Source organism: Cupressus sempervirens, chromosome 10, assembly GCF_028749045.1.
Source record: "Cupressus sempervirens isolate cs-2001-9-10 chromosome 10, ASM2874904v1, whole genome shotgun sequence".
Classification (NCBI taxonomy): Eukaryota; Viridiplantae; Streptophyta; class Pinopsida; order Cupressales; family Cupressaceae; genus Cupressus; species Cupressus sempervirens.
In genome coordinates this window covers 357,217,680-357,227,391 of record NC_143127.1, presented here as the reverse complement: position 1 = coordinate 357,227,391, position 9,712 = coordinate 357,217,680, and positions in this window count along the sequence as shown.

The following is a 9,712-nucleotide window of genomic DNA, read 5'->3' as shown; positions in this document are numbered from 1 at the left end:
TTAGGAATCAAATAATGTCTCTAATTCTTCAAGGCTTGAACGATAGCATAAAATTCTTGATCATATACGAAATTCTTCTTTTAAGCAGCATTCAACTTCTCATTAAAGAAAGCAATAGGTTTACCTTCTTGACTCAACATGACTCCTATTGCACTACCACTTGCATCACATTCAACTTGAAATACCTTATTGAAATCAAGCAAAGCCAATATAGGTAACTTAGCAACCTTTTGTTTGAAAGTCTCAAAACTTTTATTAGCTTCATGTGTCTACTTAAAATCCTTTTTATCTCTTCTCATTGTCTCAGTCATAACATTACAAATAGAACATAAATTATTTATAAACTTCCTATAGAAACTAGTCAAACCATGAAATTATCTTACCTCATCCAAATTCTTACGTGTAGGCCATTCCAAAATTGTTTTAAACTTCTTAAGATCTATGCTCAAACCATTAGCTAAAATCACAAATCCCAAATATTCAATCTCTTGTTCCATAAAAGAACACATTTTCAAGATAATCATCAACTTCTCCTCCTTCAATCTTTGTAATACTCGTCTAACATGCTCAAGAATGTCTTCCTGAGTCTTACTAAATATCACAATATCATCTAAATAAACAATCACAAACTTACCCAAGAATCTCTTGAGAACTTCATTCATCAACCTCCTGAAAGTATTGGGTGCATTAGTCAAACCAAAAGGCATTACCAACCATTCATACAAACTATATTTTGTCTTGAAAGTAGTCTTCCATTCATCACTTTCTGTGATTCTAATATGATGATAATCATTCTTCAAATCAATCTTGGTAAAATACTTTTCTCTACTCAAACAATCCATTATGTCATCCATACTCGGCATAGGAAACCTATATTTCACTATGATCTTGTTAATAGCTCTAGAATCAATACACATCCTCCATTCTCCATTCTTCTTAGGTGCTAATACAATAGGTACAACACATGGACTTAAACTTTCTCTGATTAAACCTTTTTACAACAACTCTTGCACTTGTTTGTTAAGTTCTTCATTTTAGTAGGTGTCAATCAATAAGATGCTTTATTCAAAAAACTAGCTCCAAGAGTCAGATCCATACAATGATATATACTTCTTACTAGTGGTAAACCATCAAGTATATCTTTTGCAATAATTTCTTTATACTCATTCAACAAGTTTTCAATTTCTGTTGGTATTTGGCCTCTACCATTTTCTATTGTCACTTGGTCAATATCATCTTTTGCTACTCAGTCATTACTACCAAAACTCAGTCTCCTAGGAATTATAGCAAAGTAAACTTGGTTCCTTTTCATTTCTTTTTAAAATTTCTTCCCATTAACCATGAAAAATCTCATAGTAGTGCAACTAACCTTATCTAAACTTTCAATCAAAGGCAACAATATTTGCTTTCTCCCATTCACCCAAAATGTATACTAATTCAATCTTCCATCATGTATAGCATATCTATCATATTCCCAAGGTCTACCCAATATAATGTGACAACAATCCAAAGATGTAATGTCACACTAAACTTCATCACAATAATGTCCAATATTGAACTTCACAATACGTTGTTCACTTACCAATATCTTATGCTCATCTTTGATCCATGAAACATGATAGGGTTTAGGATGCTCCAACCTCTGCAACTACAACTTTGTAACTAATTCTTTTGATTCCAAATTTTTAGAACTTCCACTATGAATGATTGGTCTGTAACATTTTCCAGCCATCTCACATCTTGTCTTGAAAAGACTTCTTCTTAGGATAGGTTCCTCATCACTTCCTTTATTACATAAGGTTCTTCTTACCATTATATTTTCTCCAGCCTTAGGTCCACTTGATGAACCCTCAATGTCTCCTTCAGTCACAACATTTTTGTTACCTTTCCCACTTTTAGAGGACCTACATTCAAAGGATCTATGCCCTTCTTTAGCACATCTAAAACAATTACCATGAAACCCACCTCTAGAATAATAATTACCTCTTCCTCAATAAGAACTAGTACTTCCTTGGTAAGAATTTTTTCTTTACCTTGTTCACCATTTTTAGCCAAGTCTTGATCTTATCCTTTCCTCTCCTTTGTCTATTACTTTGAAAATTCTCCCACCATAGTGAAGCATGACCTTTCAACCTAGTAATTGCAAGTTTCACCTTCCTATTATCAGGAGTGTTTTCAAACTCAAAGAATTTCTCCATATCAAAGATCTAATCCAACACAACATTGGCATCCAATTTTGCATCATAACCTCTACAATAGGCTCTAAATGTGTCCTAGACAATACTCTCAACAATATTTCCTCATCTTGATCTTCTTTCAGTTTTGGACTAGGGTTTGGTGCTACTGCTTCATCATTACTCACATCATTGAGATGTGCTTCTATCCTCTAGGTCATCTCTACAACATCTTATTTGGCTGAAATTTGTCTCAATGTATCCAATATGGCATTATCAACATTTCATGTACCTCAAACCATCTTTACAATTAGGTTCCTGCAAGATTGTAACTCTCTGCAAGTGATAGGTCTAATCCATAGATTTACAACCCTACAAAAAAATTCACATAGGGTTCTACATGATCCAATCTCTACAAGAATGAACCTCAAGCTTTAATACCCCTTGGTGCAATGAATGATGAAGTAACTAGGCCAAGGGCACACCTAGTTATCCAAACCATCTTGTAGAGTAAACACAAGATAATAAAACAATAGAGAACAAAACCAAGGAGAGAGAGAAAAAAAAACTTCTATTGATTCATCAAATTATCAGCATACATGCCCAGCTATAAGACCTTCTAGGTTATGACCAGATACAAAATACAACTTCAGGATCCATGATCCAGCTTCAAATTCTCATTTTCAAACACATATGCTTCAAACTTTCTAAGTCCTCTAATTTCTACCTTTAACCTAAGCCTAAGTACCCTATTTATACTTTCCAACATGGCTTACAAAATATTATAGAACATTACATCAAAGAAAGGCTGATCCCAAAATGGTCAGCACTCATCCCTAAACAAGGTCCTATCATTAAATTCACAATCCAAATTAAATACAAAAGTTAGCTCCTACTAAGAACCAAAACACAAACAACTCAGTCAAAGAAGGAATTGAGCATCATAAAATAACATGTTCACTTGACACATGAAGGAACACTCAGCCAACATTGGACCACTTGACAACAACTGGAACTTGGAAGTAACTGGAACTTGGTAGCAGATGGAACTCGACAATAACTGGAACTCGATAGCAACTGGAACTTGATAGTAACTTGAACTCAATAGCAACTAGAACTTGGCAATAACTAACACTCGATAATAACTAGTTGATAGTAACTAGCAGAATGAACAAAAAGTATAGGATTACAAGGCAACCCAAGATGCTCCTGCATTACGCTTTGTTGACTTTGTAGCCTACTGTTGTTCTATCTATTAGGAAGGAAGATTAAATTATTTCTTTGGCTTCCTTTTCATTCTCCTAATACCATATTTCTTCCTAGTCATAGGTTATCTTCACATAATGATTGACTCTTGGGAGATGGAACATTTACTCAATATTCCTAGGTTGGAGGTCCAGGACTATCTCCTCTGTGACACTCTTAACAACCTTTTCTTTAGACTCATAATGTTTTGCCAAGGTCATAATCAACTCTAAGAACTATACTAAAGTTGGGTGTGCGGCTACATTGACTAAGACTAAATGCATAAGTGCAGATACCATGGTGAAACTTTCCTTCAAATTGTTATAAATGGTGAAGAATGTGTTCCAATCAATGTGGCCAAGTTTTGTATCTCTAATCATAGCATGTCCATCTTGGAAATGAGATTTTCAGGGTGCACCTTGGTATTTGAAAACAATAGCTTTGGGAGTTATCTTTCCTACCATTGAGGAGGAGGATTATGCCATTTTATCTACACAAGAGAGAAATATTATTCTGGAAAACTAAAAGAAAACTATAAAATGCAAACCTTGAAAGATCAAAACCTGGCACAAATTCACCCAAAATAGTCAGAAATAGTAAATCCCCCTACCCCCCCCCCCCCCCCCCCCCCCCACGAACCCTGTTATGCAGATGAGCACACCTAGTGCACCCTTCTAGATGTGCTAGGTGTACTAAATGGTCCCTATTTGACCATTTATGCACAATTGCACATGTGTGCACCTTGGTGAGGTGCGCATGTGTGCAACTGCACATGTGTTGTGGCAGTGTATATGGGGGAAAAGACTAAGTTTTGATGCTCTATGAACAAAGGGTGTCCACATGCGCACCTTGATGGGGTACGCATGTGCACACCCTAATATGCCTTTGTGCATTGGAAAGTATAAAAAGGTGCACACATGCGCACCTTTTCCTTGGGTTTCTTCACTTAGTTTAAAGGTGTGCACCTTGAAGAGGTGTGCATATATGCACCACTTAATGACTTAGGTGTTGTTCTTTTTATTTTTTTAGGTTTTTAAAAGTGAAAGGAGGTGTGCACATGTGTGCACCTTTTGGTGTCTTACATTATTTATGTTATGGGCAGGTGCCAAGGATGAAGTGCATGTGATGAGGTGCTGACGTAAAAATGAAAGTGTTGGTGGTCGTAGTGGGGGGGGCGGGGGGGGTTAGGGTTTTTATAGACCCCAAGCCTGGGGTGTGCACCTCCACAGATGTGTACCCTCATAGGTGTGTACCTTCTAGAAGTGTACACATATGTAAGTGCACATGTACGCATCTCTGGAGGGAGATGAATGCACACGTTTACACTGAGTGCACTTGTGCACCCTGATGGGTTACACATGTGCACTAGTATGCATTTTTGCACTAAAAACACAAAATTTTCATTTTCTCTCCAGTTTAACACCCTAGACTTCCCCAATCAGAGATTGAGGCTTGACTCGAACTCCTGGAGGAGTCCAAAAATGACCCAGGCTCTAGACTAGGGGTCTGGGAGATAAAAATTTAATAGGGGGTCCCCATTTTTAGGAGAAATGAGGCGTGCATTGTGAGAACAAAAAAAGTCCATATGGTATACCTATTGTATTCATAGCAAAGAAAAATGGAGAATGTGTACTGATTCCAGAGCTATGAAAAAAATAATGAAGTATAGGCTTCCTATGCCAAGGATGGATGAAATAATGGATTGTTTGTGTGGAGAAAGGTATTTTACCAAGATTGATTTGAAGAGTGGTTATCATTGTATCAAAATTAGAGAAGGTGATGAGTGGAAGGTTGTTTTTAAGATAAAAGATGGCTTGTATGACTGGTTGGTAATGTCTTTTGGTTTGACTAATGCACCAAGTACTTTCATGAGGTTGATGAATGAAGTCCTAAAGAAACTTTTGGGTAGGTTTTTAACTTTTTATTTCAATGATATTTTGATATTTAGTAAGACTAAGGAAGAACATTTTGAGTATATTAGGAAAATATTACAAAGGCTGAAAGAGGAGAAGTTGTTGATTAATTTGAAGAAGTATTCCTTTATGCAAGAAGAGATTTTTTATTTGGGATTTGTGATTTTAGTTGATGGTTTGATAGTGGATCCTAAGAAAGCTAAAGCAATTCTTGAGTGGCCTACACCTAAGAATGTGGGTGAGGTAAGATCATTTCATGTTTTGGCTAGTTTCTACATTTAGTTTATAAAGAATTCTAGTTATGTTTTTAATTCTATGATTGAGACTATAAGAGGAGATAAAAAGGATTTCAAGTAGACACATGGAGTTGACAAGAGTATTGAGACTTTGAAACAAAAGGTTGTTGAGTTTCCTGTATTGGGTTTACCTAATTTCAATAAAGTATTTCAAGTTGAATGTGATGCAAGTGGTAGTGCAATAGGAGATGTGTTAAGATAGGAAGGTAAACTTGTTGTTTTCTTTAGTGAGAATTTGAATGGTGTTAAAAGGAAGTATTATGTGTATGCTAAAGAGTTCTATGCTATTATTCAAGGCTTGAATAAGTGGAGACATTATTTGATTCCTAAGGAGTTTGTGTTGTATACTGATCATAAGGCTTTATAGTATTTGAGAAGTTAACATAAGCTAAATCAGAGACATATGAAGTGGGTTGAGTACTTGTAGAGTTTCATATTTGTGATCAAGCATAAGAGTGCAGTTATTAATTGTGTTGTTGATGCACTAAGAAGAAGACATTCTTTGTTGACCGAGATAAATTTTGAGGTCCTTGTTTTTTATGAGGTGAAGGAGTTGTATGACACTGACCATGATTTTTCTAAGGCATGGAGAGAGTGCAGAGCCATGAATCTACCAGATCAACTGAGCAAGTATAAAGATTATTTAATTCAAGAAGTTATGTTGTCCAAAGGAATTTAGTTTTGTCTACCAAGAAGTTCTATGAGAGTGAATTTGATCAAGGAAAAGCATTATGGTGGATTGGCTAGACACTTTGGTATTGATAAGACATTGAGTTTTCTTAAAGACAAGTATTATTGGCCAAAAATGTCTAAAGACATTTAGAAGTTTTTTAGGAGTTGTGGAATTTTTTAAGTTGTAAAAGGAGTAGGTCAGAATAATAGATTGTATACGCCTATTTATGTTCTTGAAAGGCCTTGGAGTGACATTAGTATAGATTTTATTCTTGGATTACCTAACATAGCAAGAGGGTATCATTCTATATTTGTTATTGTGGATAGATTTTCTAAGATGATACATTTCATACCATGTAAGAAGACATATGATGCAATGCATATTGTAGAGATTTTCTTCAAATATGTTGTTAGATTAGATGAATTACCAAGAAGTATTATCTATAAAAAATATAGAAAGTTTGTTGTTTATTTTTGGAGGACTTAGTGGAAGAAGATGGATGTTGAGTTGAAGTTTAGTTCTAAATTTTGTCCATAGACAAATGGATAGACAAAAGTTATAAATAGAAGCTTGGGTAATTTTTTGAGATGTTTAGTTAGAGATAAGTCAACTAACTAGGACATGATATTAGCACAAGATGAGTTTGTATATAATAATTTTGTGAATAGGAGTACTAGAAAAATATCTTTTGAGATTATTTTTGGAATACATCATAGAGGTATATCATGTTTGAAGGATGTTTCTAGTGAAAAGAAGAGGACTTTTGAAGGGGAAGTATTTATTGATTTTATGAAGTCTTTGCATGAGGAAGTGAATTTGATGTTGGAACAAAGTAATTAGAAGTATAAGGAGAATATAGACAAGTCTAGGAGACAACTTATTTTTGAAGTTGGGGATGAGGTATTGGTTCATTTGAAGAAAGGTAGATTTCTTGTTGGAACATACAATAAAATGAAAATGAAGAAGTTTGGTCCTTGTAGAATTTTGAAAAAGTTGGATGGTGGTAATGCTTATGAAATTGAGTTATCTGATGGCATGGATATATCTCCTATATTCAATGTTTCTAATTTTCATAAGTAGCATGAGTCAGGTGATGAATTTTTTGTACCAAATGATTATCCTAAGAATAATATTGAAGAGGTTGAGCAAATATTGGATTAGAGAGTTGGTAAAAGAATAAGCGAAAAATATTACTATGAATATTTGGTGAAATGGAAGAAAAGATCAATTGAAGATGTTACATGAATTTCTCAATTTGATTTGGATTAAGCTCAATTTGTGACATCTCAATGACTCTAGAGAATCATTTCTTTCAAACATGTGTCTAATGCAGTAGCATCCTAGGTTGCTTTTTTATCTTGTTCATATTTGTGCATTATGTCAACTACTGCCCAGATGTAGTTGATGTCAAGTTCATGTTTTATCCAAGTTCCTATGGTGTTGGATGAGTTCATATAGTGTTGGTTGAGTTCATTCTTTGGCTAAGCTCTTTGGTTTCCAAGTTCCTTCATGTTTTGAGTGAGCTCATTGGTTTGTTGATGCTCAATTCCTTCTTTGGTAGAGTTTTTCAATGATTGGTTCCTAGTATGAGCCAACTTGTTTATTTAATTTGAGTCATGAATTTAATGTAAGGATCATGCTTTGGGATGTGTACAAACCATTTTAAGGTTGGCCTTCTTTTATGTAAAGATCTAGAATCTTCTGTAAGCCATTTGGCAAGTATAAGTAGAGGTGTCTAGGCTTAGGTTAAGTACTACTTAGATAGTTTGGGAGAAATGTGAATGATCACAGGGAAGTGAGTCTAGAGTTATAATTTGTAGAGATTGTGGATTTTGAGGTTGTAATTTGTAACAATTTTGTATTGGTTATAACTCAAAAGGCCTCACAACCGGGCATGTTTGTGAATAATTTGATGAATCAATGGAGATAATGTTGTTTCTTCTCTTCTTGGTGTTGTTCTCCAGTATTTGCTTCTATTGTGTTAACTCTATAGGGAGACTGGACTATTGGGTGTGCCTTTGGCCCTAATTTTCCAAACTACCATGTGTCAACTATTGGACATAAACTTTCAAATAATGATGATTTTGTTGAAGTAAATTAGACACTGTATAGGTCAATGGTTAGAAAATTGCAATATGTTGTTCTTTGAAGACCTAACATTGCATTATTTGATGATAGTGTTGCAATATTTTATGTTAATCATAAGGAGAATCACATGATGGTTTTGAAAAGGATAGTAAGATATCTAAAATAACATAAGAGAATGGTTTATGGTATAAGAAGAATGAAAAATTTGAACTAAAAGTGTACATAAATGTTGATTGGGTTGGAAACATCAATGAAAAAAAATTACAAGTGGAGGAGATTTATTTTTAGGAATGAGATTGATTTCATGGACAAGTAAGAAGAAAAATTGTAATTCACAATCTATAGTAGAGGCTGAATATGTTGCAAAAGCAATTATTATTCAAACATTGTGTGGATCAAGAAATTGTTGGAAGGTATGAAGGAAGAAATTACTAAACATGAAGTGATATATTGTGATAACACAAGTTCTATAAACATATCTAAGAATCCTATGATGCATACAAATATAAATCATATTTCAATTAAGTATCATTACTTAAGGGAATTAGTATAGGCCAAATAAGGGAGACTAGAATATGTGAACACAAAGGAGTAGATAGTTGATATATTCACTAAGATATTACCTAAGGATGCATATGAGCATCTAAGAGCTAAGTTAGGGGTCATTCCCATATCTAAAGAAAACTAAGAAGAGATGCAAGATTGCATCGATTGCTATGATCATAATATCTTACAAACTGATGCAAGAGGTCACACTATAGGAGTTGCCAAAAGTTGTGAAATAAAGGACATAAGCATGAGTTGATGGAGCTATAAGTAGAAGATGAAATGGGAGAGATATTTCAAGAGATGAATTAGTACACAAAGTGACAAAAAGAAGAATATATGATAGAGGATTATGTCTTTGGCATTTTTGTCAAAGTTCAAGAAATGAATGATAGTTACCTTTAAAATATCTAAAGATGTGTGAGGGAGATATGCTATAATATGTGCTAAGTTACCATCCAAACAAGGAGAAAGAAGTGTATCAAGCTATATAGAGATATATGAAAGATGGATTCATTATTGGTATTACAATGAAGAATCACAATTGGTATCATAGAGGGAGAAATGTAAAGAGAAAAGTGAGAGCATATCAAATATTGCAGGGATGAGAATTAAAATAAAACTAATGAAACTAAGGATATTAATGAAGTTTTGATACAAATCATAGAGGGAATTGATAGTAAAAATCATGAGGATGCTTTTGTCATTGCATGGTACCTAAAGGTGTTGCTATCTATACCAAAGAGGGAGATTACTGGAAACCACAGTTGGAAAAAT